The sequence below is a fragment of the Mobula birostris genome, chromosome 11 (genome assembly GCF_030028105.1).
Source record: "Mobula birostris isolate sMobBir1 chromosome 11, sMobBir1.hap1, whole genome shotgun sequence".
Classification (NCBI taxonomy): domain Eukaryota; kingdom Metazoa; phylum Chordata; class Chondrichthyes; order Myliobatiformes; family Myliobatidae; genus Mobula; species Mobula birostris.
Genome location: NC_092380.1, coordinates 107,184,153 through 107,208,687, shown reverse-complemented (window position 1 = coordinate 107,208,687; position 24,535 = coordinate 107,184,153). Strand labels below are relative to the sequence as shown.

Below are 24,535 nucleotides of genomic sequence, written 5' to 3'. Positions count from 1 at the left end.
ACCTTGGGGTTCAAATCCATACATCCCTCAAGGTCGCTGCACAGGTTGATAGAATAGTTAAGAAGGCCTATGGGGTGCTAGGCTTCATTAATAGATTGATTGAGTTCAAGAGTAGAGAGGTCATGTTGTAATTCTACAAATCTCTGGTGAGACTACACTCAGGGTATTGTGTTCAGTTCTGGTCACCTCATTATAGGAAGGATGTAGAAGCTATGGAGAGGGTGCAGAGGAGATTTACCAGGATGTTGCCTGGATTGGAAAACAAGTCTTATGAGGCAAGGTTAGCAGAGCTGGGGCTTCTCTCTTTGGAGTGTAGAAGGATGAGAGGGGACTTGATAGAGGTCTACAAGATTATGAGAGGCAGAGATAGGGTGGATAGCCAGTACCTGTTTCCCAGGGCACAAATAGCAAACACCAGAGAGCATATGCACAAAGTTAAGGGAGGGAAGTTTAGGGGAGACATCAGGGGTAAGTTTTATACACAGAGGGTTGTGGATGCCTGGAATGCCTTGCCAGGGATGGTGGTGGAGGCTAAAAAATTAGGGATATTTAAGAGCCTCTTGGACAGGCACATGGATGAAAGAAAAATAGAGGGTTACGGGGTAGTGTGGGTTTAGTACTTTTTTTAAAGGCATATATGGGTCAGCACAACACGGAGGGCCGAAGGGCCTGTAGTATTCTAGTGACTAGTGTCTAGTGTCTTTTAAGAGACTCCTGGATAGGTACATGCAGCTTTGAAGAATAGAGGGCTGGGTGAGCCTAGGTAGTTCTAAGTAAGGACATATTCGGCACAGCTTTGTGGGCTGAAGGGCCTGTATTGTGCTTTTCTATGTCCTATGTTCTATCTCTGACATATCCCTCGGCTATACTTCCATCCCATCACCTCAAGATTATACTCCCTTGTTAAGCAATTTCTTCCCTGGGAAAAAGTTTCTGGCTCCCGTTCAGGGTCACGTGAAGCCATGGGAGCAGCTGGTGGATGGTCATATGAGCAGCCGGTGTATGAAGGGTGATTGATAAGTTCGTGGCCTAAGGTAGAAGGAGTCAATTTTAGAAAACCTAGTACATTTATTTTTCCCACATTTACACACTTAGTCCACCGGTCGTGGAGCATGTGGATCCCTTCTTTGTAGAAGTCGGCGTCTTCGACCTCCAGAAGTGGTCCACATCAGGGGTGATTGATGTGGCCTAAGGTAGAAGGAGATGAGTTATTAACTTCAAACTTTCTGCATTTTCACTCAAAGAATTGAACTGCACGTGCATATAACAAGAGCTGTATAACTCATCTCCTTCTACCTAAGGCCACGAACTTATCAATCACCCCAGCTGTGGACCACCTGGAGGCCCAAGACGCTCTCGTTACATGCACGTGCAGTTGAACTCTTTGAATGATAATGCAGAAAGTTTGAAGTTAATAACTCATCTCCTTCTACCTTAGGCCACGAACTTATCAATCACCCCTGCTGTGGACCACTTCTACAAAGAAGGGATCTGTATGCTCCACGACCACTGGACTGAGTGTGTACATGTAGGAGGGGACTATGTTGAAAAATAAATGTGCTAGGTTTTTTAAAATTGACTCTGTCTACCTTAGGCCATGAACTTATCAATCACCCGTCATATATCACAAGTCCTACTTGTGTGACCACTCTATGTTTGTTTGAGGCTGAACAAAACTATTTCTGGTTTTGTATTCCAAAATCATACGACTTTATTACATAAGGCGTACTGTGGCAATTTCGCATTTCACCATCACCTACGTCAAGAGATTTCCCACTGCAGTGAGGAAAGAGGGTTGTTCCATTTGGCTTGCTGGCGTGTTGCTGGTCAACACTCCACACTGCATTGTAACAAAAATCACTGACCCATTCCTCCATCCAAAGGAAAACAATGGAGGTTTTGAAAGAGGAAGTTGAGGAAGGTGCAGGGAGCAATGGTCAACATGGTCTGACTCTGGGCCTAGGACCAATGATGGGACGCTGCTAAATATGGAACATGTGAGTCATTGAGAGGAAACCTCAAGCAGTAAAAGCAAAGATAAAAGGTGGAAGGAAACTGAAACAAAACAGAATAGCAATGAGGTACAAGGAAAGAAAATAGTGGATAAAGATCCTAAGGAATAGAAATTCTGTCCGGTTACACCATTTGTGCTCCAAAATAAGCTTAAAAATGTAGAAAGTGCCCATAGAGAGATACATGCATTGTGAGTCAAGTTAAATAAAGTTACAGACCACAAGACCAAAAGATTTGAAGCAGAATTAGGCCATTCGGCCCATTAAGACTGCTCCACCATTCCATCAAGGATAATTTATTAACCCTATCAACCCCATTCTCTTGCCTTTTCTCCACAACTTTTGACGTCCTTGCTAATCAAGGCCCTGTCAATCTCTGCTTTAGATACACCCAATGACTTGACCTTCACAGACGTGCAGCAATGAATTCCACAGCATCACCAGCCTCTGGCTAAAGAAATTCCCACTCATCTCCATTCTAAAGGGATGGCCTTGAATTCTGAGGCTGTGCCCTTTTGTTGCGGACTCCCCCACTATTGTAAACATCTTCTCCACATCCACCCTATCCAGGCCTTTCAATATTCGATAGGTTTCATTACGATTCCCTCCGCGTTCTTATAAACTCCAGCGAGTACAGCCCCAAGGCCAAGACATGTACATCATACATTAACACTTGCATTCCCAGAATCATTCTCATGAACCTCTCCGAACCCTCTTCAAAGGTTTCTTAGATAAGGAGGCCAGAACTGTGCAGTGTAGTATACTTACTGGTTGCATTACAGCCTGGTATGGATAAACCAATGCCCTTGAACAGAAAAGCCTACAAAAAGTGCTGGATGTAGCCCATCATCACAGGTAAAGCCCTCTCCATATTGAGCACATCTATTGAATTCACTTTATTTCTTACATCCTTCACATACATGAGGTGTAATAATCTTTATGTTACATCTCCATCTAAATGTGCAATGTGCAATCATAGTAATTTATAATAGAACACTCAATGTAATATAGAGTACACCCAAATCAGCGTGAGTTCATCAGCGTGATGGCCTGGTGGAAGAAGCTGTCCCAAAGCCTGTTGGTTCTGGCTGTTATAGAAACATAGAAACATAGAAAATAGGTGCAGGAGTAGGCCATTCGGCCCTTAGAGCCTGCACTGCCATTCAGTATGATCATGGCTGATCATCCAACTCAGAACCCTGTACCTGCCTTCTCTCCATACCCCCTGATCCCTTTAGCCACAAGGGCCATATCTAACTCCCTCTTAAATATAGCCAATGAACTGGCCTCAACTGTTTCCTGTGGCAGAGAATTCCACAGATTCACCACTCTCTGTGTGAAGAAGTTTTTCCTCATCTCAGTCCTAAAAGGCTTCCCCTTTATCCTCAAACTGTGACCCCTCGTTCTGGACTTCCCCAACATCAGGAACAATCTTCCTGCATCTAGCCTGTCCAATCCCTTTAGGATTTTATATGTTTCAATAAGATCCCCCCCCAATCTTCTAAATTCCAGAGAGTATAAGCCTAGTCAATCCAGTTTTTCATCATATGAAAGTCCTACCATCCCAAGAATCAATCTGGTGAACCTTCTTTGTACTCCCTCTATGGTAAGAATGTCCTTCCTCAGATTAGGGGACCAAAACTGCACACAATACTCCAGGTGTGCTGCAGAACCACTTCCCAGATGGTAGCAGCTGGAATAGATTGTGGTTGAGATGGTTTGGGTCCCCAATGAGCCTATGGGCCCTTTTTACACACCTGTTCTTGTAAATGTTCTGAATCACGGGAAGCTCACATCTACAGATGCGCTGGGCTGTCCGCACCACTCTCTGCAGAGTCCTGCGATTAAGGGAGGTACAGTTCCCATACCAGGCAGTGATGCAGCCAGTCAGGATGCTCTCACTTGTGTCCCTGTAGAAAGTTCATACCAATCTTCCTCAACCGTCTGAGGCGAAAGAGGTGTTGTTGTGCTTTTATCACCACACAACTGGCATGCACAGACCACGTGAGGTCCTCGGTGATGTGGATGCCAAGGAACTTGAAGCTGTTTACCCTCTCAACCCCAGATCCATTAATGTCAATAGGGGTCCATTCCTCCTGTATTCCACAACCAGCTCCTTTGTTTTTGCAACATTGAGGGAGAGGTTGTTTTCTTGACACCACTGTGTCAGAGAGATGACTTCTTCCCTGTAGGCCACCTCGTTATTGTTTGAGATAAGGCTAATCAATATAGTGTCATCGGCAAATTTAATTAGCAGTTTAGAGCTGTGGGTGGCATGAGTATACAGGGAGTAAAGGAGGGGACTCAGTACGCAGCCCTGAGGGGCTCCTGTATTGAGAGCGCTTTCGCAGGAGAACAGCATCTTTCATCAAGGGCCACCAGCATCCAGGCCATGCTTTCTTGCTGTAGCCAGAAGGAGGTACAGGAGCATCAGGTCTCAGACCTTCAGGCTATTGACTCAGAGTGGATAACTTCACTACCCCACCACTACACTGATTCCACAACCTATGGACTCAATTTCAAGAGCTTTACAAATCATGTTCGTAATATATATACATACACATATATACATACATACATATATACTTTATACTTTATACTTTATTAGCGCCAAACAATTGATACTAGAACATACAATCATCACAGCGATATTTGATTCTGCTCTTCGTGCTCCCTGGAGTACAAATCGTTAGTAAATATTAAAATTTTAATTATAAATCATAAATAGTAAAGGGAAAGTAAGGTAGTGCGAAAAAAAACCAAGAGGCAGGTCCGGATATTTGGAGGGTACGGCCCAGATCCGGGTCAGGATCCGTTCAGCAGTCTTATCACAGTTGGAAAGAAGCTGTTCCCAAATCTGGCCGTACGAGTCTTCAAGCTCCTGAGCCTGCTCCTGGAGGGAAGAGGGACAAAAAGTGTATTGGCTGGGTGGGTCGTGTCCTTGATTATCCTGGCAGCACTGCTCCGACAGTGTGCGGTGTAAAGTGAGTCCAAGGATGGAAGATTGGTTTGTGTGATGTGCTGGGCTGTGCTCACGATCTTCTGCAGCTTCTTCCGGTCTTGGACAGGACAACTTCCATACCAGGTTGTGATGCACCCTAGAAGAATGCTTTCTACCGTGCATCTATAAAAATTAGTGAGGGTTTTAGGGGACAGGCCAAATTTCCTTAGCTTCCTCAGGAAGTAAAGGTGCTGGTGGGCCTTCTTGGCAGTGGACTCTGCTTGGTTGGACCAAGTCAGGTCATGTCTCCCAGGGAATAAATAAATTACATATTATTTATTTATTTTCTCCTTTTTGTATTTGCATAATTTGTTGTCTTTTGCATATTGGTTGTTTGTTAGTTCTTGTACACAGTTTTTCATTGATTTTATTGTGTTTCTTTATAATTACTGTAAATGCCCAGAAGAAAATGAATCTCAGAGTAGTATATGGTGACATATAGGCACTTTGATAACGAATGAACTTTGAATTATACTTTGAACTTTATGTTCCAGTCCTCTCAAAATTAATGCTAACATTGCATTGCTTCCAAGTTTGATATATCCAAACAAGAATGGAGAATGGGACACATGTTAATGTAGAATTTAAAGATTTAGTTTAACATTAATTTGTGAGTTGAGGCCATTACTGGCAGGACGTTAAATGCCAGCTGTCTCCAAGGTAGTGCTGGTGAGTGACCTACCTGGATCATTGCAGAGTTTTTGCTGGTGTCCCTACCACACTCTTTCAGGGGAATAGAGTTATAGGGTTTTAACCCAATGACGATGAAAGAAGAGGGATATAATCCCTGGTCAGGAGAATGTGTGGCTTGCAGGAGAACCACCACAATGTTTAAAAATTAAACATCTTCTTAGTCCCCTCTTCAAGGACCCCATCATCCAGGCCATGCCCTCTACTTGCTATTATTATCAGGAAGGAGATACCGCGTCTTTGGTCCTACACCACGAAGTTCAGAAATCATCAGGCTCCTAAACCAGTGTGGATACCCTCACTCACCTCAATACTGAACTGATTCCATAACCCATGGGCTCACTTTTGAGGACTCTACAACTCAATATTATTTATTTATTTTTCTTTAATATTTGCATGATTTTAATTCTTTTGTACATATGTTGTTTGTCGGTCTTTGTTGTTGACAGTTTTTCATAAATTCTATTGTATTTCTTTATTTTCTTCTACATGCCCACAAGAAAATGAATCTTAAGGTAGCATATGCTGACATATTTACTTTGAACTTTGAAGTTACTGGACAAAATTACTTCTGATTAACAATATGATAAGAGCAATTGTTTACACTGGTGACACTTGTTATGCAAAGTTAACCAGGTATATACAGTACCATGCAAAAGTCTTGGGCACATAAACAGATATAGCTAGGAGCCTAAGACTTCCGCACAGTGCTGTATTTGTCAATATGGAGTGGAGAGCAAGTTGGTAAATCTGGCAGGAGCAAAGGATGTTGGGAATGGTGAGGATGGAGTGCCGCAGGATGGGTGTGGGACAGGTGCCAGAGAAGGAGTGGACGGGTGGTGCAAATCCAGATACTTCCAGTCCTGAGATACCAGGCAAGGTCATTTGATCCCAAACAATTGGTTTATTAATCATTACAGAATGTCTCTCTGGTGCTTCTCGCTCCCTCCCCTCTCCCTTCCCCTTTTCCCAACCATGATTCCCCTCTCCCTACCCCCTTCCCATTTTCAGTCCACAATAGAGACCCATATCAGCACTCACATATGTCATGAAATCTGGGGATTTTTTTGCAGCAGCAGTACAGTGCAATACATAAAATCACTACAGTACTGTGCAAAAGTCTTAGGCATCCTAGCTATATATATGTGCCTAAGACTTTTGCACAGTACAATATATTAAGAAAAAAGAGAAGATTTTGTGAAATTTATGAGAAAAAAAGTAATCGTGAAAGTGGTAATATACAGGAAAAATAGTTTGTGTATCTGTTAAATCATGCATTTGGCTGGGATGATGTCTTAGATGATAACATAGGAACATGGGTAGTTTACTCTATAATTGATAGTGCATTGTTAGTTATACAATGGTCATGGTACTAATATTGGGCGCCACAGTTGCAAAATTACTAGCACAATGCTATTACAGCCCAGGTTCAGAGTTCAATTTCAGCACTGTCTGTAAGGAGTTTGTACGTTCTCCCTGTAAACCACATGGGTTTCCTCCAGGTGCTCCAGTTTCCTCCCAGAGTGCAAAGACCAGTTGGTGGGTTAATTGGTCATTGTAAATTGTTGTGTGATTAGTCTAGGGTTAAATAGTGGGTTGCTGGATGACGTGGCTCGTTGGGCCGGAAAGGTCTGTTCCGTGCAGTATCCCCACATAAAATAAAATAACACATAACAGTCAAAGACATCAGAATTCATAACTTTAGAAATAAAACAAAAAAAATGGATTTAGCTTTGCTTAGGAGAGAATAGCTGTAATTAGACCAGAAAATAAAGCCAAGCTCTGTGTGCAAGTGGTCAAAGCAGTAGTTAAAGATTAGTGCACAGTACAGATAATTATCTTTCTCATTTCTATTATAATTAAAATGACGCAACATTTCCCTTTCCTCATGGAACTTAGTTCAGGTCAGTCCTTTGCGGCTGACATCACCAAAGTTCCCGAGCTGTAAAGAAACTGCTGTCCCAAATGAGGAAAACAGCCGATCAGGCTGAATGGCTGACTATCTCATAAGATAAGAAACAATTGCTGGGACCAACTGTCATACACAGCCCTGTACAGGCTTGTTAATGAAAGACGGAGGAGTGGAAGTCACAGCTACAATAGGAAGACAAAACATACAAATAATTGGCGAGGTTTCCCATTTAGCTTTAGAGCAGAACTGACATCGCCCAAAGAAATGGTTCACAATGATGAATTGAGAGTGATTAAATATTTTGTCGACTTCAAGGGAGGGAGAAAGAATGGAATTGGATCAGATGAATTAACAAATGTGCATTTATATGGAGTATTTCATGACTTCAGAACATATCAAAGTACTTCACATCTAAAAAAGTACATTGTCATCCTCTCTGTTACAATACAAAGGTATAACTAGAGAAAAAAAAACCCAAAGATATGACGAAGCTAACAGAAATAGTTACAGTCCATATTAAGTAACTGTAGAAGAATATGGGGTTAATGGCAGGACTCCTAGCAGTGAGGAGGATCAGAGGTTATCTTGGAGTCCAAGCCCATAGATCCTCAAAGCTGACACACAAGTTAATAGGGTTGTTTAGAAGGTGTATGGCCTTCATTAGTTGGGGGGATTGAGTTCAAGAGCCGTGAGGTAATGTCGTAGCTCTATGAAACTCTGGTCAGACCACACTTGGAACATTGTGTTCAGTTTTGGTTGCCTCATTATAGGAAGGTTGTGGAAGCTTTAGAGAGGGTGCAGTGGAGATTTACCAGGATGCTGCCTGGATTAGAGAGCGTGTCTTATTAGGAAAGGTTGAACGAGCTAAGACTTTTCTTCCTGGAGCAAAGGAGGATGACAGAGATGGTGTACAAGATGATAAAAGGCAGAGATCAAGCGGAGAGTCAGAAACTTTTCCCCAGTGCAGAAATGGCTAAAACGAGGGGATATAATCTTGGAGGAAAGTACAGGAGAGATGCCAGACTGAAGTAACTTACACAGAGCACGGTGGGTGCATGGAACATGCTCCTGGGGGTGGTGGTAGAGGCGGATGCATTAGGGACATTTAAGAGGCTCTTAGATAGGCACATGGATGAAGGGAAAATGAAGGACTATGTGGGAGGGAAGGGTTATATTGATTGTAGAGTGGGTTAAAAGGATGGCACGACATCAAGGGCTGACAGACAGGTACTGTGATGTGTTCTATGTTCTAACAAGCCTTACAGCAAAGTAAGAACCACCCCTCAATCTCCCTATCTACCTTGTCGAGGTTCTTGCACCTTATTGCCCATCCTCACTGCATTTTCCTCTGTAACTGTATCACTTTATTCAGCATTTTCTAGTAGCTTGTTATGATAACCTATGGCATGATCTGCCATGATGACATGCAAAACAAAAGCTTTTCACTGCAATAATAAACAAAACTCCATTCTAGTACCAACCAGAATGATCATATTAATCATCCTATTTGTACAGTCCCACACTTTAATTTATTAAAGGTAGATACATTTATTAATTACATGCTCATTGGGGAAGTTCAGTAGTACATCAATGCAATTGTTGTCTCTAGCAACTGGATCTTCCCAATATGGTAATATCATTTAGCGAGGCACTGTGGTGGAGTGGTTAGTGTAATGCTTTACGGCACCAGTAATCGGAATATTGGGGTTCAATTCCCACCACTATCTGTAAAGAGCTTGTACGCTCTCCCAGTGACTGTGTGGATTTCCTCTGGGTACATCTTTAATATGAGTTAGTGACAAATGACGCATTTCACTGTATGTTTCAATGTACATGTGACAAGTAAAGCTAATCTTTAAAATAATTGTGCTCTGTGATGGGCAGGCCAACCTCCTGGTAGATTCCTATTGTCTGACTGTTTAGACACAACATTTTTAACTGTAATTATGTGGAATATTCTACTTCTTCCATCAGCATCTCAGGGGCATTGTTTGTTGGAAGTAGAAATGTGCTTTAAAAATGCTTCCAGATATCCATAGTATTAAGCCTAGAACAGTTGTCATGGGCATTGTACAAAAATGAAAGATGGGGAATGAATGGAACTTTGGTAAAGTTCCTGTCTATATCATTACAAACGGGAAAGGTGTCAGAGAATTGGAAAGTGACCCAGATGAAAGCAGCCCAGACTGTGAACCCTAGCAGAACTAATTGCATCAATCCAGTATATCTGAAGCCTCAATTCTTTTTGGTTGGACATTTGCAGCACTTACTGCATTTATTATAAGACATAGGAGCAGAATTAGGCCATTCTGCCCATCAAATCTTATCTGCCATTCCATCATGTCTGAGTTATTTTTCCTCTCTACCCCATTCTCCTGCCATCTCCCCGTAACAATTGACATCCTCACCAATCAAGAAATTATCAACCTCCGCTTTGAATGTACATAATGACTTGGTCTCCATAGTCATCTGTGGCAATGAATTCCACAGATTCACCACTCTCTAGCTAAAGAAATTCCTGCTCATCTCTGTTCTACAGGGACAACCTTCTATTCTGAGGCTGTGAACTCTGGTCCTAGCCTACCCCACTATAGGAAACAATGTATGAAAATTTATCATATAGCTTCTTTGGTGGTCTATGAGTAAGTTACAATTCCTCAACAGTCAGGAGACATGTATGCTTAACTTTTGGACCTGTATATTAGCTGATCTTATCTGGGACACTATCAGAAGCAAGCTTAATATCACTGGAATATGTTTTGTTGTGGCAGCAGTACATTGCAAAACATAATGCTAAAATTATAAATTACAGTAAGAAATATATATTCAGTGGATTCCAGTTAATTTGGATACATGGAGACCAGTACATTTATGCCCAATTAAGCATTGCCCCTATTAGCCAAAATTTCAAGGAAATAGTTAAAAAGGTATAAAAAAGACAAACCACTGTGTAACTGAGTAACAAAGCATGTATTTAAATGAAATACAGAACAATTTAGAACATTATCAATACAACCACAGTACTATAAAACTGCATATTAGTTCTTAATAGTTTTCAACAGAGCATATTGCATTCTTTTGATTGAACTGTAAATGAACAAAATCAGTGCAGATAATGTACTACCTTCATACAATGCTATCGATAATTGCATCCTCCAAATCTTCATTTTCATTGTAATGTTCAAGATGATTGTCAATACCTTCAAATTCTTCATAGTTTCTAACTTGTTGAAGTAGTGAAATCATTTCATTTTCACTCCCAGCCGTTTCTGGCATCTCAAAGCCTGAACACTTGAAACCACAGTGAGGAAACATTTCTGAATTATCTTACTGCTTATTTCTCACCAACTATCAGCGGCAAAAATCACTGTGTTTTGAACACAAACACAGGCGACCATGCAATTTAAAAACTGTTCTAAGCACAGTACAGTACCTAACAGCCACACACAATTTTACGTGACTGTCACTAGTCAGAAACTGGTCAGCAACAGTCTCCTGTCTCAATTAAGAAGCATAATGTCCCAAATAAATGAAGGGAAGTCCAGATATTTTCTTGATTAGTTTTGTTCTTTATGAGTTGTCCCAAAAAGGCAGCTACTGCAATTAACTGATGACCCAATTAACTGGAACCCGCTGAATACATAAAAAAAAGTATTGAAAAAAGAGACCAAAAAAAAGCAAACTTTAGTGAAGTAGTATACATGGGTTCATTGTCCATTCAGAAATCTGATGGTAGAGGGGAAGAAGTAGTTCCTGAATCATTGAGTGTGTTCCTGATGGTAGCAATGAGAAGAGGGCATGTCCTGGATGATTGGGGTACTTAATGAGGGATACAGCCTTTCTGAGTCATTGCCTTTTGAAAATCCAACCAAGTATCTTAATAAAGAAAGGAAAGGAAAGACTGATTAAAGCAATTCTCTTGATCTCTGTCTTTTGGCTATTAGAATATGTTTGCAATATTGATTTAAGCTCGGAATGAGCTATGCTTTGCTGTTTCATGGCAGAGACTCAGGGCGCAGAAATGAAAAACTTCACTTGATTAAAGTCAGAGAGGATTCAAGATTATTTCAGGGTGAGTCATTACTTTCAGAAGAAGAAAGTCAAGAAGTAAGCAGACTGCTGGAATAAATGTCTGATCCTCACAACATTGATGGTTAATGTGCCAGTGTAGATCTCCATGACTCAGAAACACTAATGACCAAGAATAGAAAAGCATAAAAAGGTGGTAGCTGCAGCCCAGTCCACCCGATGAAAAGTCTTCCCCACCATTGAGGGCATCTACAAGGAGCACTGACAGAAGAAGGCAGCATCTATCAATCAAGGACCCCCATCACCCAGTGAATGCTCTCTTCTCACTACTGCCGTCAGGAAGGAGGTACAGAAGCATTAGGTCCCACACCACCAAGTTCAGAAACAGTTATTACCCTTCGACCGTCAGGCTCCTGAACCGGCGTAGATAACTTCACTCACCTCAACTCTGAACTGATTCCACAATCTATGGACTCTATAGCTCATGTTCTCAGTATTGATTTGTTTATTTTGTATTTGCAGTTTGTCTTTTGCACATTATTTATCAGTCTTTGTGTGTAGTTTTTCTTTGATTCTGTTGTATTTCTTTGCTCTACTGTGAATGCCTGCTAAGAAAATGAATCTCAGGCTAGTATATGGTGACATATATGTACTTTGATAATAAATTTACTTTGAACTTTGAAAAAAAAAACATATTGTTCTGTGTCCATAAAGCAGCACTAAAGAAAGACAACATGGGGAATATTATGTATCCCGTTATTATTACTCTCATAACATACCTGGTGAGGTCCCTCACAGGAGACTTCATGTTAAGCTTCATTTTGAACGGTTCTAGTCAATCTATTGGACCTCTTGGGAACCTTATAAGTGTAGCCTTGACTTTTGCCAATGTTATGACAAATGAGAGGCTTCTCCTCATTCCCTTGTATCATTAAAAGAAAGCACCACCTGGGGAAAGAGGCTTTATGCATCTGTCTAACGTCCATGAGCAGAATTCCCTCATGTTTGAACTCTGCACAAGGTTTAGGAGTTAATTGCAGTCTGCTAACTGAAGGTACTCAACAGGGAGACGTAGAGAAGATGGCTGCTTGTGGAAAATGAGAAGAGAATATGCATATATAATGTTTGTGGGATATGTGCTTAAAATTTCCTGTTTGTCTTTACATTTTCAGAACATAGAACTACAGGATTTCACACCACAAACTTAATTAAAGGAGCTCTTCAAGCAACATTTATATATTGCTCCTAGGTCTTAATCAACAAAATGGCCTTCATAACTTGCAAATTGTCATTCTTCAGACAAATATATTCCCAGCCATTTTATGTTTTGCATTTGTAAAGGATAACATTACATAGGATATAGAAAATCATAGCACTTTAACGAGTGCCAAATAATCTTTTACTTGCAGTGCCATCTTCTGCATGTGGACTCCATGGCCACTTTATTAGGTACACCGGCTCACTAATGCGAATATCTAAATAGCCAATCTTGTTGTAGCAATTCAATGTATAAAAGCATTCAGCCAAGGTCAGGAGGTTCTGTTGTTGTTCAGAGCAAACTTCAGAAAGGGGAAGAAATGTGATCTAAGTGATGTTGACCATGGAATGATTGTTACTGCCAGACAGGATGGATTGAGAATCTCAGAAATTACTGATTTCCTGGGGTTTTCACACACAACTAGAGTCACTAGAATAGTGCAAAAAAAACAACAAATATCCAGTGAGCGGCAGTCTTGAGGGCGATAATGCCTTGTTGATGAGAGAGGTCGGAGGAGAATGGCCAGACTGGTTTAAGCTGACAGAAATGTGACAGTAACTCAAATAACCACACATTACTACAGTGATGTGCAGAAGAGCATCTCTGAATGCACAACACATCAAACTTTGAAGTGGATGGGCTACAGGGGCAAAAGGCAATGAACATGCACTCAATAGCCATTTTATTAGGTAGCTAACAAAGCGGCCAGTGAGTGTATGTGACGAACATTTGGAACACAAATATCCATGCAAATGCTAATGAGATTGCAAAAATCCAAGCAATTTATTGCAAGATGTTTAAGGTGGAAAAGCCAGAAGGAAAGTGTTGTGGGGGGGGGGGGGGTTGCTTTTAACAGACAGAGTTGCTATAGTCTGGAATAAACTGAATGTGCAATAGAAAGTGTTTAGATAAAGGGGATCTAAATATGCGTTTGAAAAGTGGTAAATAAATGAATTTCTGCTGGAATAAATACAAGGAACATGATATTATTTCAAAATACAGGCAAGACCATGACAGAACAAATGACTTCCTTCTGTACTGTGCTGTATAGTACATAGAACATAGAATAGTCTATCACAGGATCCAGCCCTTTGGCCCACAATGGTAAATTAGTAATTAACTAGCCAACTAAACTAATCTCTTCTACCTACACAATGTCCATATCCTTCTATGTTCCTAACGTTCCTTACCTATCTCAACATCTCTTAACAGTCCCTAATGTATCTGCCTCTACCACCACCCCATATATGGTTCTCGGCTTCTTTGAATATGTCCACTTGGCAGCTTTCACAGCTGCACTGACCAACCATTTCTCCGAGAAGGAACTTTTTACACAGCCTGAAAACTGCGCAGCACTTTGATAAAACATTATATAAAAGACAATCCCAGCTGCCCGGCAACAAAGGCTACGTGCGTGGGGGCATTTTAATACTGCGCGGGAAAGCAGCTTGGAGGGAACAGTGATACTCAGTTACTGATAGTGTAGCATCCTTCGGCATTCCCCTCCCAAATAAACCTTATTCGCTTTTACACTGCATTCTCCATTCCCTTTGATAATCCGAGTCACCGTTCTTGTTAAAAATAACTTGGCCTTGGAAGCAGAACAGAAGAATACATCAAGTGGCAATAAAAGTAGAAGTAAGAACTCCATCAGCAAACTTGGTTGCAGCTTTGCCAAGAACACATATGATACAAATTGGTGGCAGTGTCTGAGACTAAGGAAAAGCTATATGAGAGTGTTCAGTGGGAGAAATAGAATATATTAATCGAACCGGCCTGGATAACTTCACTCACTTCAACTCTGAGTAAGTAAGGGCCACTACAAAGAAGGCACGGCAGCACTCCAACTTTACTAGAGACTTGCACAGACTTGGCGTGAGGTATAAAACTTTGACAAACTTCTACAGCGGAACGGATCCTGACTGCTTGCATCACAGCCTGGCATGGAAGCACCAATGCTCACGTACGGAAAAGCCTACAAAAAGTGCTGGATACAGCCCAGTTCCCCACCGGAAAAGCCCTCCCCGCCAATGAGCCCATTTACAAGGAAGGCTGCCAGACCATCAGGTTCAGTAACAGTTATTACCCATCAACTATCAGCCTCCTGAACCGACGTGGATAACTTCACTCACCTCAACACTGAACTGACCCCACAACCTATGGACTCACTTTCAACGACCCTACAGTATTATTTAGTTCTCAGTATCATTACTTACTTTAATTATTAGCACAATTTGTCTTCTTTTGCACATTGGCTGAAAGTCAATCTTTATTATTTATAGTTTTTCATCAATTTTATTGCATGTCTTTATTTTCCCTTAAATGTTTGCAAGAAAATGAATCTCGGGGCTGTATATGGTGACATATATGTACTTTAATAATAAATTTACTTTGAACTTTGATATACTACCTTGAAATTGATTCACAGGAGAATAAAAATGTACAATAGAATCAGTGAAAAACTACACACAAAGACTGACCAATGTGCAAAAGAAGGCAAACTGTGAAAATAGTAAAAAAAAAGTAATTAATGATAATAAATAAGTAATACTGAGAACATGAGTAGCAGCCTTGAAATTCAGCCCATAACTGCGTTCAGTGACTAGTTTAGTGCTGAGGTGAGTGAGGTTACCCATGCTGCTTCAAGAGCCCGATGGTTGAAGGGTAATACTGTCCCCAAACCTGGTGTTGTGGGACCTCCGGCAGCAGTGAGGAGAAAGAATGGCTCGGACGGTGAGGCTCCTTGACGATGGATGCTGATTTCTTGTGGTGACATATGTGTACTTCGATAATAAACTTATTTTGACTTTCAAAGTCAGAACTGTGTAAAGACGGATAAGACGGTATGGTAGCGGTTAGCGCGACATTATGTAGCTGGGGGCGTTCTGGAGTTCAGAGTTCAATTCCACGCCGTTCTGTATGAAGCCCCTATACGTCCTCACTGAGAAATGCGTTGTTTTTTCCTCAGGTGCTCCGGTTTCTTCCCGCAGTCCAAATATGTATCAGATAGGTTAATCGGTTATTGTAAATTGTCTCGTGATTAGGTTAGGGTTAAACGGATTTATCGGGGGCTGCTGGGGCGGCGTGGCTTGAAGGGCCAGAAGGGCCTAAAATAAAATAAATTAAATTAAATTAATTTCCAAATTGAGGAAGATGTTTATATCATGAATAGGGTGAATAAAGTGGCTTTATTCCAGATTATGAGTTACCTATTAATATTGCATAAAATTAATTGATGAGAACTGCTATCTAGAGGTGACAGGATCACATAATGGGAATATTATTTGAAACACACTAATCCTACACTGATTTATAGTATGTGTATTGTAAATCAAAGCGTCATTTAGTTTGCGCATTGTCTACTTGAGTAGTTCTACTCAGATTGTCCTTGTGCCTAAAGAACCTCCCGTCCGTGACCTTATGTTCCAATTCTAGAAAGACTACTCTCCAGGAGATCAGTATTTCTACCATCAGTAGGTGCATCAAACAATGGGACCAAGCTACAGAATGGAATCAAATCTTTGATTTTGATGACTTTATAGTCCATTGTTGGTTACAGTGAACTCTCGCCTTCACGGGTGTAGTCAGAAGCATTCAGTTATGAGACAGCTCTCCGTTCCTCTCCCAAGGCAGTCTGTTATTCTTTACGTAGTCAGACCTCTCTGGCTCATTAAGCAGTACATACATCACTTTCCTTTGCACGACAAAATCCAGTTTCATCTCCAAGTATTTGGCGAGAAGAGGGCAAACTGATAAGATCATACATGGGATTAAGTCGGAATGTCATTTTGCTCCATTCTGACAGGCATCGCATTACACGAAGCAAATCTTTGCAAAAGCCTTATGAAGGAAAGTAATTTAGGAATGGTAGTTGACTCGCTCATTTAAACTCTCCCCGCATTACAGCAGAACTCCGCCAAGCCCGGCCTCGAAAGAAGGTTTGGGCACGGGGCTAGAAACCCCATTCCGTAAAAACCCAAAGCTACATGAACACCATTAAAAGCTCCAAAGACCTCATCCCTGGGAGAGGAAGGATCTTTGAGGATGGGCTGCACCTGGGGATAGCTTTAAATTCTGACTCGGGACAAAGGACTTTGGCGAGCTGCTGTTGGCGGTGTGTACTCCAACAGGGATGATAGTCTTAAGAAGAAGACGACATTATAGTAGGGCAATTAATATAGAAACAGAATGACGCAGTGCTTGGTTAGAAACACTGGTTATTATTCCAATGCGGTGTCATTAGATTACTGTTTTGGGGAAAAAAACGCCTCAAAGAGGTGCCGAGAAAAGTAATTATAAGGCGTTAAAGGTTACCAGGAAACGGCCGGAGAATGGGTTTGAGGAGATAAATCAGCCACGATGAATTGGCGGAGTAGATTCGATGGATCGAAAGGCTCCTATGTCTTACGGTCTTATAATGGTTGTTTGTCCTGAACCCCGGTGTTATGAAAGCAAGTCGATGCTTAGATTGTTATCAATAATTTTCATTTTATTTGAAATGAGATATAATACAAACACTTCAAACTGCGGGTGATGGTGACAATCTTGAAGCTGGTAAGACCGTCCAGCAAATGTGTAGGAACCCAATCAATTTCACCAAATTTGGAGAGAAAATGAGGAGCTCGCAAAGCGCGCCAGGGCAAAGTGCCTTCAGGATATGTCTCAACTTCGGGTAAGTTCTCACCAGGCTTCATAAGACCAAAATAAAATTAGATTCCGCACACGCGTATATCCTTCCCTCAAGAAAACGGCGGGAATAAAATCATGGTTTGGCGTTAAGCGACAAATCGGGAGATAACCCCCACATTGGAAGAAATTCTTTGGAGAACTCGGGATAAGCGGAGACAAGATAATATTGTAGCTGTTACTCCACCCATTCACAAAATGTTCTGGAAAGTTGTGGAAACAACGGGCTCTTTAAAGTAGTCTTTGACCAACCTCGGATACTTTTGCAGCGTCAATGCGTAAGGACCTAACTTATCAAAGTTAGAAATCTCATTGCAACAATAAACCTGATCCTTCAGTGAGTCCCTTGACCTTACAACCAGGGAGTTCATCCTGCCCCATTAATATCCTTTGATTTTCAATTACACGGCTTTCAAAATTCGTTGAGTAAATAATCACGTAGCAGTTACAATAGGGGTTTTAAATCTAGGAGAAAACACCACCAGCTATCTTTTCTTCCGCGTCTCTTTATTCACCAATGATTTTGTTCTGCGCGATATTATTTTAGTCACAGAATTACCTCCCTGTAGAGTTTTAGGGTCCATGTTTTTCTCAACATAGCCGGTAGACGTGTTTGGGTAAATCGCGAACTTTTAAATGTTTATGATCCCTCGGTCTATATAGTCGCATCTTTCTTCAGAATTCGTCCTTGCACTGTTTAATTTAAGGGCAAGAAGCACTGTGGAAATACAACTCTCTAATTTTACACCTTCCTTCTGCACGGCTCTGAAATTTGGAATCGTCGTTCGGCTTTAATAAAAAGAGCGGTTTTGGAATCAAAGCGAAACCTCAAATAAAGGGCACACACACACACACACACACGCAGAATTTTTACTAGGTATTGATAATAATCACGCTGTTGCAATGGTTTTAGCAAAAACAAACAAATCGCGCTATTTCGTCGCAGTTGGTTAAATTCCGGGCGCTATCCAATACAATCTGTCCACTGGATTAATACATTGGTTCCTATCGAATGTCCAAAAGCCATTGGATAACTAACATCGATGGGATAATTCAGGCATGCAAAAACAGTGTCACAACTGTCTGCAGGTCGATGAATTGAGTGTCGCAGCTGGGACAATATTTGCAGTAAATTTGCAATCATTTAAAAAGCCTCAACTTTAATTCTTCCGACTTCTAATTGTGACAAACAAGATTTTTGGTTTTGGATTGGTACTTGTTCTCTTCTCGCAGTTTTGAATAGTTCGTCAATTTCGATTACTTTCTTAACTACCAACATTCTTTATGTTTTTACGGTTTATTTCTAATAGGTAATAAAATATCGGTGAAGTTATTTCAGACCCCGCGTCTACTCGAGTCCGTGCTGAGGTGAAAACAGGATGCGAATTTTCATTCTGCGCTATGTGAGGATGATTTATCCCAAAATAAAGACGTAGAGTGCTTCGTTAGAGAAACTAGGTTTAAAATAAAACGAAAGGGCAGTTAAAATAGCGAGATTCCTCTTCTGGTAAATAGTGTATTTGGAAACATCCTTAAAGCGAGGCGGAAAACCAGAACGCGCGAAATGCCAAAGCCGAATATTCTGGGGCGGGTTTATTTGTGAAACTGCGAAAAGAGAACGAGTACCGATATCTTGTTTATAACAATCATAAGTCGGAATCAATAAAACTAAGACTTTAAATAATTGCAACTAGAAAAGGGCAATGCCCCCAAATTTCAGAGAAAAACCGGTTCCACTGCAGGAATAGCTTTAAAGCCAATGTCTTTAATTAGTGAAAGTTGTTGCTTCATCTGTTCCGAGAACATTTATTCGACGTTTGTCTCTTCAGGTGTCTATTATCTGCGAAATCTTCGCTCTGAGCTAGTACTGTGGGCGCGGAAATAACACCTGCGACTTAAAGTTGCAATGCCTGGTTATTCGTAATTGGTTTAGTAATTGTCACATGTACCTATATACTGCGGGTCGCTTTTGTTCGCGTGTCATCCAGACAGGCCATTTCATACTGGAGGAAAAATAATAACAAAATGCAGAATGAAGTGTTACAGTTACCGAGAAAGTGCAAGGCAGGTAGACAGATAAAGAGGAAAGTTCACGTCCAGGTATATTGAGAGATCAAGAAAATCAGAATCAGGTCTTGCGGCAGCAGTACAGTGCAACACATAAAATATACTATAAGTTACAATAAAAATATATAAAATAATTAAATTAGTGCAAAAATGGAGTTTAGCATTTAGGATAATTCTCTACTTTACAATGACTTGGGTTGATGGTGTTTGCAAGGTTTAATTTGTAAATGTGCGCAGTATTACATGCAATGGGAATGAATTACAACACTGTTGTATTGGTACACGTTCCTTCTCGGAAAACCGTTGAACTGCGTTCAATATAAAGTAGACCGACCCTTTTATGGTGTCAGAATTGAAATATAAAAGGAACGATGATTCTAAATAAATTTATAACAAGGAGGCTTCTCTCGAGAGTGGTTGTCTTCGCGTTTGTTATTCTCGCAGTCTTCACCTCCGCGCCGACCATGTGCAAGGCGCGGTGCGGGATTCACTGGGGATGTGCTCCGGGTCACGCCCGAGTTTACGTCGGACAACACCTTTTACCGAGTGGCAAAAAGGAGCCTCCGCCGGTCCACCGTTTGGTATACAAGAAATGAACTGCCTGCGGCCACCGAAAGCAGACTGGCTCACGGTGCGAAAAAAAACCCCTTTACTTTCCAAAGCGGAAGTGGCGGAGAAACTTGAGTGTGGCCCCTCGCCCCCAATTAACACATACTTTCAATTATCTCGTCTGTTTTTTTTAAGATAGCGCCAGACTCCCGATCTAATTAAAATTGTGCCGCGGCGTGTGTATGCGAGTGGTGTATGTGTTTTTAAAGAGTTATTTTCGATCATAAACTCATCCGGGGGTAAACTTGAACTGAGGGCAAGGGCTCATTCACGGCCATTTGACTCATGATTCAATAAGGTTGAAAATCGGGCGTTTCTTTTTTTTCTTGGAGTTACCACAAACACGTCCTATTCGTGTAATCACTCAGGTTATAATTTTTTTTTACCCGGGTCAACAACAGAATCAAAAGCAATATTCGAGTTTCCCTGTAACACCCAACAAGCACATCTACACACAGAGTGGTCAGTCGGACTGGCTGCGCGCCTCTAGTTTCGGGGTTAAGTCCACAGGCCAACAGCAGATGGGCGGATCCGTTGATATTCCGGAGTACAGACTCGGGCCGTGTTGCCTCTCCTCGATCCAGTGATTCACTGATATCAACTGAGCAACCAGCTCAGTTATATATATATATATATATATACACACACACTTTAAAGTGGTAGGGAAATTAATCCGAAATATGCACAGTGTCAAAAATTTAAATTTATGCCGAAGTTGATTTAAGAGCATCCCGCTTTTAAATGTCATGAATGATTTGTTACTTTGGGATATAGTTGTTTCGGATACAATCCTCAATTGCACCTGGACGAAATATAGAATAAATATCTAAAATGCGAAATATTTCGAAATGAATAGCGGATCTTCAATTCTCCGCAGCTGGTAGTCTGTGTTACTGTTTCTGAGGTTCGGTATATTACGAAAATAAATATACCTCAAATTTAAGGAGGTAAAGCTACGGCGAATCCACCGACAATATCAGCGGAATTGCACCAAATGATGACAGAGTTGAATTCGGTTGTCAAACACAATCCTTCACAGCGAGTTGTTTGAGTTGGCATTGTAAAATCTTATTCCTATAACATGGGAGAATCCTTCGGAATTACAGGCTACATTATATTCTTCATTTATCACATTACTTTGGCGATAATAATCAATAGGTTATTTTGTTTCGATCCGAAACGGGGCCGTTTATACAAATAAAATCACGTTATTGTAGTTTAAAACATCCCCATCGAGCAACTAATGGGCCTAAACGAGGCGGGCTTCAACTTCAATGGGAAACGAAAATTCGAAAATTAACACAGGTAAACAAAACGTAACACAGACCCGGAGCTTGGAAGTCTGTTCCTAATTAACCCTTTAAGATAAATCATACATTCTGCAGTCCAGTTTAACACGTGAATCCGCAACGTTATTCCCGCTCCTGTTGTAGTTTTAAGATTCCATAAGATAAAGCCTTATGGAATTCAATTGAGTGAATCTTTGATGCTTTTACATTCTTACTTCCCAATCTGCCAGTAAGCAGAACTTTGCATAGACAACACACGTCTGTTTAGTGGCTGTATTTTATTTCACGAATTTCTTTATCTTGTCTGTATTTGGGAGGAATAACGGCAGCCTTTGGCAGGCCAGCACACTGGGAAATACCACAGAGATTACAACGAAGTCCGTCTGTTTTTAAAAAGCAAAGCAACTCAAGCGTTGGCCTTCAAAGTTGCTCCGAGCAGCAAGATTAGATTCTTTGTTCTTCCGGTATTCGTTGGTCTCTCAATTTTGGGGGGGTTGCCCTCAATACTTCCCCTGCCCCCACCTTTAGTCCCGAACAAATTGCTTGATAACCAGGTCCCTATTTAATTAAAAGGTCTTATCGGAGATGTCAAGGAGGGAATTGATTGGAATGTGCTGAAAAATCGCTGATCTTCCCCAGATTTTTGAGGCCCTTGTTATTCAGGAAGGGAGCGCAGCCGAGTCCTGAGCGAGGGAGGCGTCCCGTTTCAACACCATTCGCTGGCCAGACTTGGCAGAAGGTAGAATCTTCACACCAAGGTAACGTCTTTCCCACGACCAGCATTCCAGCCAGACACTGAACCTTGAGGTGCCTTCCGCCAGATCTACGTCCGTGGCAGGATACGAAGGCCGCTCAGCCCACCTGGTTCGGTCTGCGTGGAAACTTTCTCCCGCCCTTAGCGGAGCAGCCTTCAGCGGCGACGTCATCGGGAGCCGAATAGGGCTCACCGCTAGTCACAACAGCCCTCATCTCAAACAAAATGTTTCTTTCTAAAGAAGACGTAAGCATTTCCCAATTGGCCAATTCAAACTGTTTCAGAATAAATAAAAGCAGAAAATACTGGGAATATTTCACAGGTGAGGTGGCACCTGCGAGTGTTTTCAAAATTTTTCTATTTCTATTTCAGATTACCAGTGTCCGTAGTTACAGTGAGCATCTAAAGTTCATACATAAATGATTCAATTACCAACACTTTACTCTGCAGTAACAGTGTTTGCTTGATCAGACATTCTGGTCGCCCGTTCACCTCATATCCGTCGTTAAAAGTCAGATGCTACTGAAAATCCTATTTATCTCGGAATGGTGAGGAGGAATTCAAAACAACATTGTTATTTTTAAATCAGTGACTGGAATAAAACGATCGCCTGGGTTTATTTTTAAATGAGGATCTCCAAAGAAAAGTGAAACATAATAACCCAAATAATCAAACCATTCGCTCGAGGTCCGCTAAAGTAAATGTTAATACAACGCATTTTATAAGGTCCTACGGAGAGGAATAAAAAGCTAACGTTTCGGGCCAAAATACTCCATCCGGATTCAATGAAAGGTCTCGGCCCGAAACGTCGTCTCTTTATTTCCCTGCATAGATGCTGCCTGACCTGCTGAGTTCCTCCCGCATAATGTGCGTGTGACTCTGGATTTCCAGCATCTGCAGAATCCCTTGTGTGTTTATAAAGTTCGAGATGTGAATTATAAGTTTAAGTTTAACTCGCTCAGTTTCCTTCCCGCATTACAACTTTCACAACAGCGATATAACTTGCATCTCTTAAATAAACGCTGGTTATGGCGCCGCAACTTTCACCAATGCCCTCTCTGTACAAAACCCGAGTGGACCCCGCGTGGTAAAACCATTGTCTTGGGGTTATAGACGTTTTAAGATCGCGCGCTATTTCACCTTTATTTGGCCGCAGATTCCAATCACTCGGGTTCATGTCACGCACTGACCCCGCAAATTGCTCTTTTCAAGCGAGGTTATATGACTCGTTTTTAAAAAAAAAATGAACTATGACCCGTTGGCGGTAATGTTAGAGGTTTGTATGTCTTATAAATATTGAGATGAGGTTAATATTTTTGCGCAACCTCGGCATAGTCAGTTAAGGAAAACAAGAAACAAGTTCCACTCCCACAGTTCTGCTTCTCCCTCCGTTATTTGGAAATCGAAAATATCACGAGAATGAAATCAAAACAAACATGAGATCATTTGTACAAGACTGGCACAGTGGGAACGAGACAAGGAAAATAATCAGCAATACCTGTTATATTTTCTTCACTGTGCATTTGATTTTGTACCGCATATTGCCACGTCTCTAAAGGGGACATTTATAAATCTGCACACTGCTTTTCGCTCTTCTGGAACAAACGCCTCTGTATCCAGGTGAGCGACGGCATGAAGTTTACAATAACAGTTCTGTCAAATTTTCAGAGCGCGTTTAAGTAACTTTGCGCTGGCTCTGACAATCGGACAACCATTTAAATTGTGAATTAAAATGGGTTAGAAATCGGGGGGGGGGTGGAAGGAATAGAAAATGTTAGGAACACTCCGCAGATCAGGCGGCATCCGAGTGTCTCCAGTATTTTTTTTTAGTTTAATTGGTTCTTTAACCGGGTTGTGAAGTTTCTGTCCGCAAATATTCTGGGACAAAGCAGGCACACCGTTAGATACCAGATGAGAAATGTTGTTACTCTTTAAATAAAAGTGTTCAGATTTTGTTTTCGAACTTTGCCCGACTTCTGCCGACAAGCTTCGCCCGACTTCAGGCGGGAACAACTCATCCCAGTGCCGACCTGGGAAATCGTTGTTCCCTGTCGGGAAAGTCGGATTTGTGCTCTCAGTTAGTTTTGCTATGAACCCCCTCCTCTCCTCAACATACGCCCACACAACTTGCTCCTTTTGATTCATCGTGAACTGACTTACTGCAAACCGAAGCTGCTCTGTCGCGACACAAGCCGCCGCCGGAGTGAACAGGGTTTTGGGACTGGTTT

The 24,535-nt window shown here is 41.4% G+C and overlaps 1 protein-coding gene across 4 annotated transcripts in view; it reads right to left on the bottom strand.

Annotated features, from left to right (window-relative positions):
- Window positions 1-24,535, bottom strand: part of wt1a (WT1 transcription factor a) — a 150,405-nt gene that overhangs the window by 125,028 nt on the left and 842 nt on the right. The gene's annotated exons all lie outside the window — the stretch shown is intronic.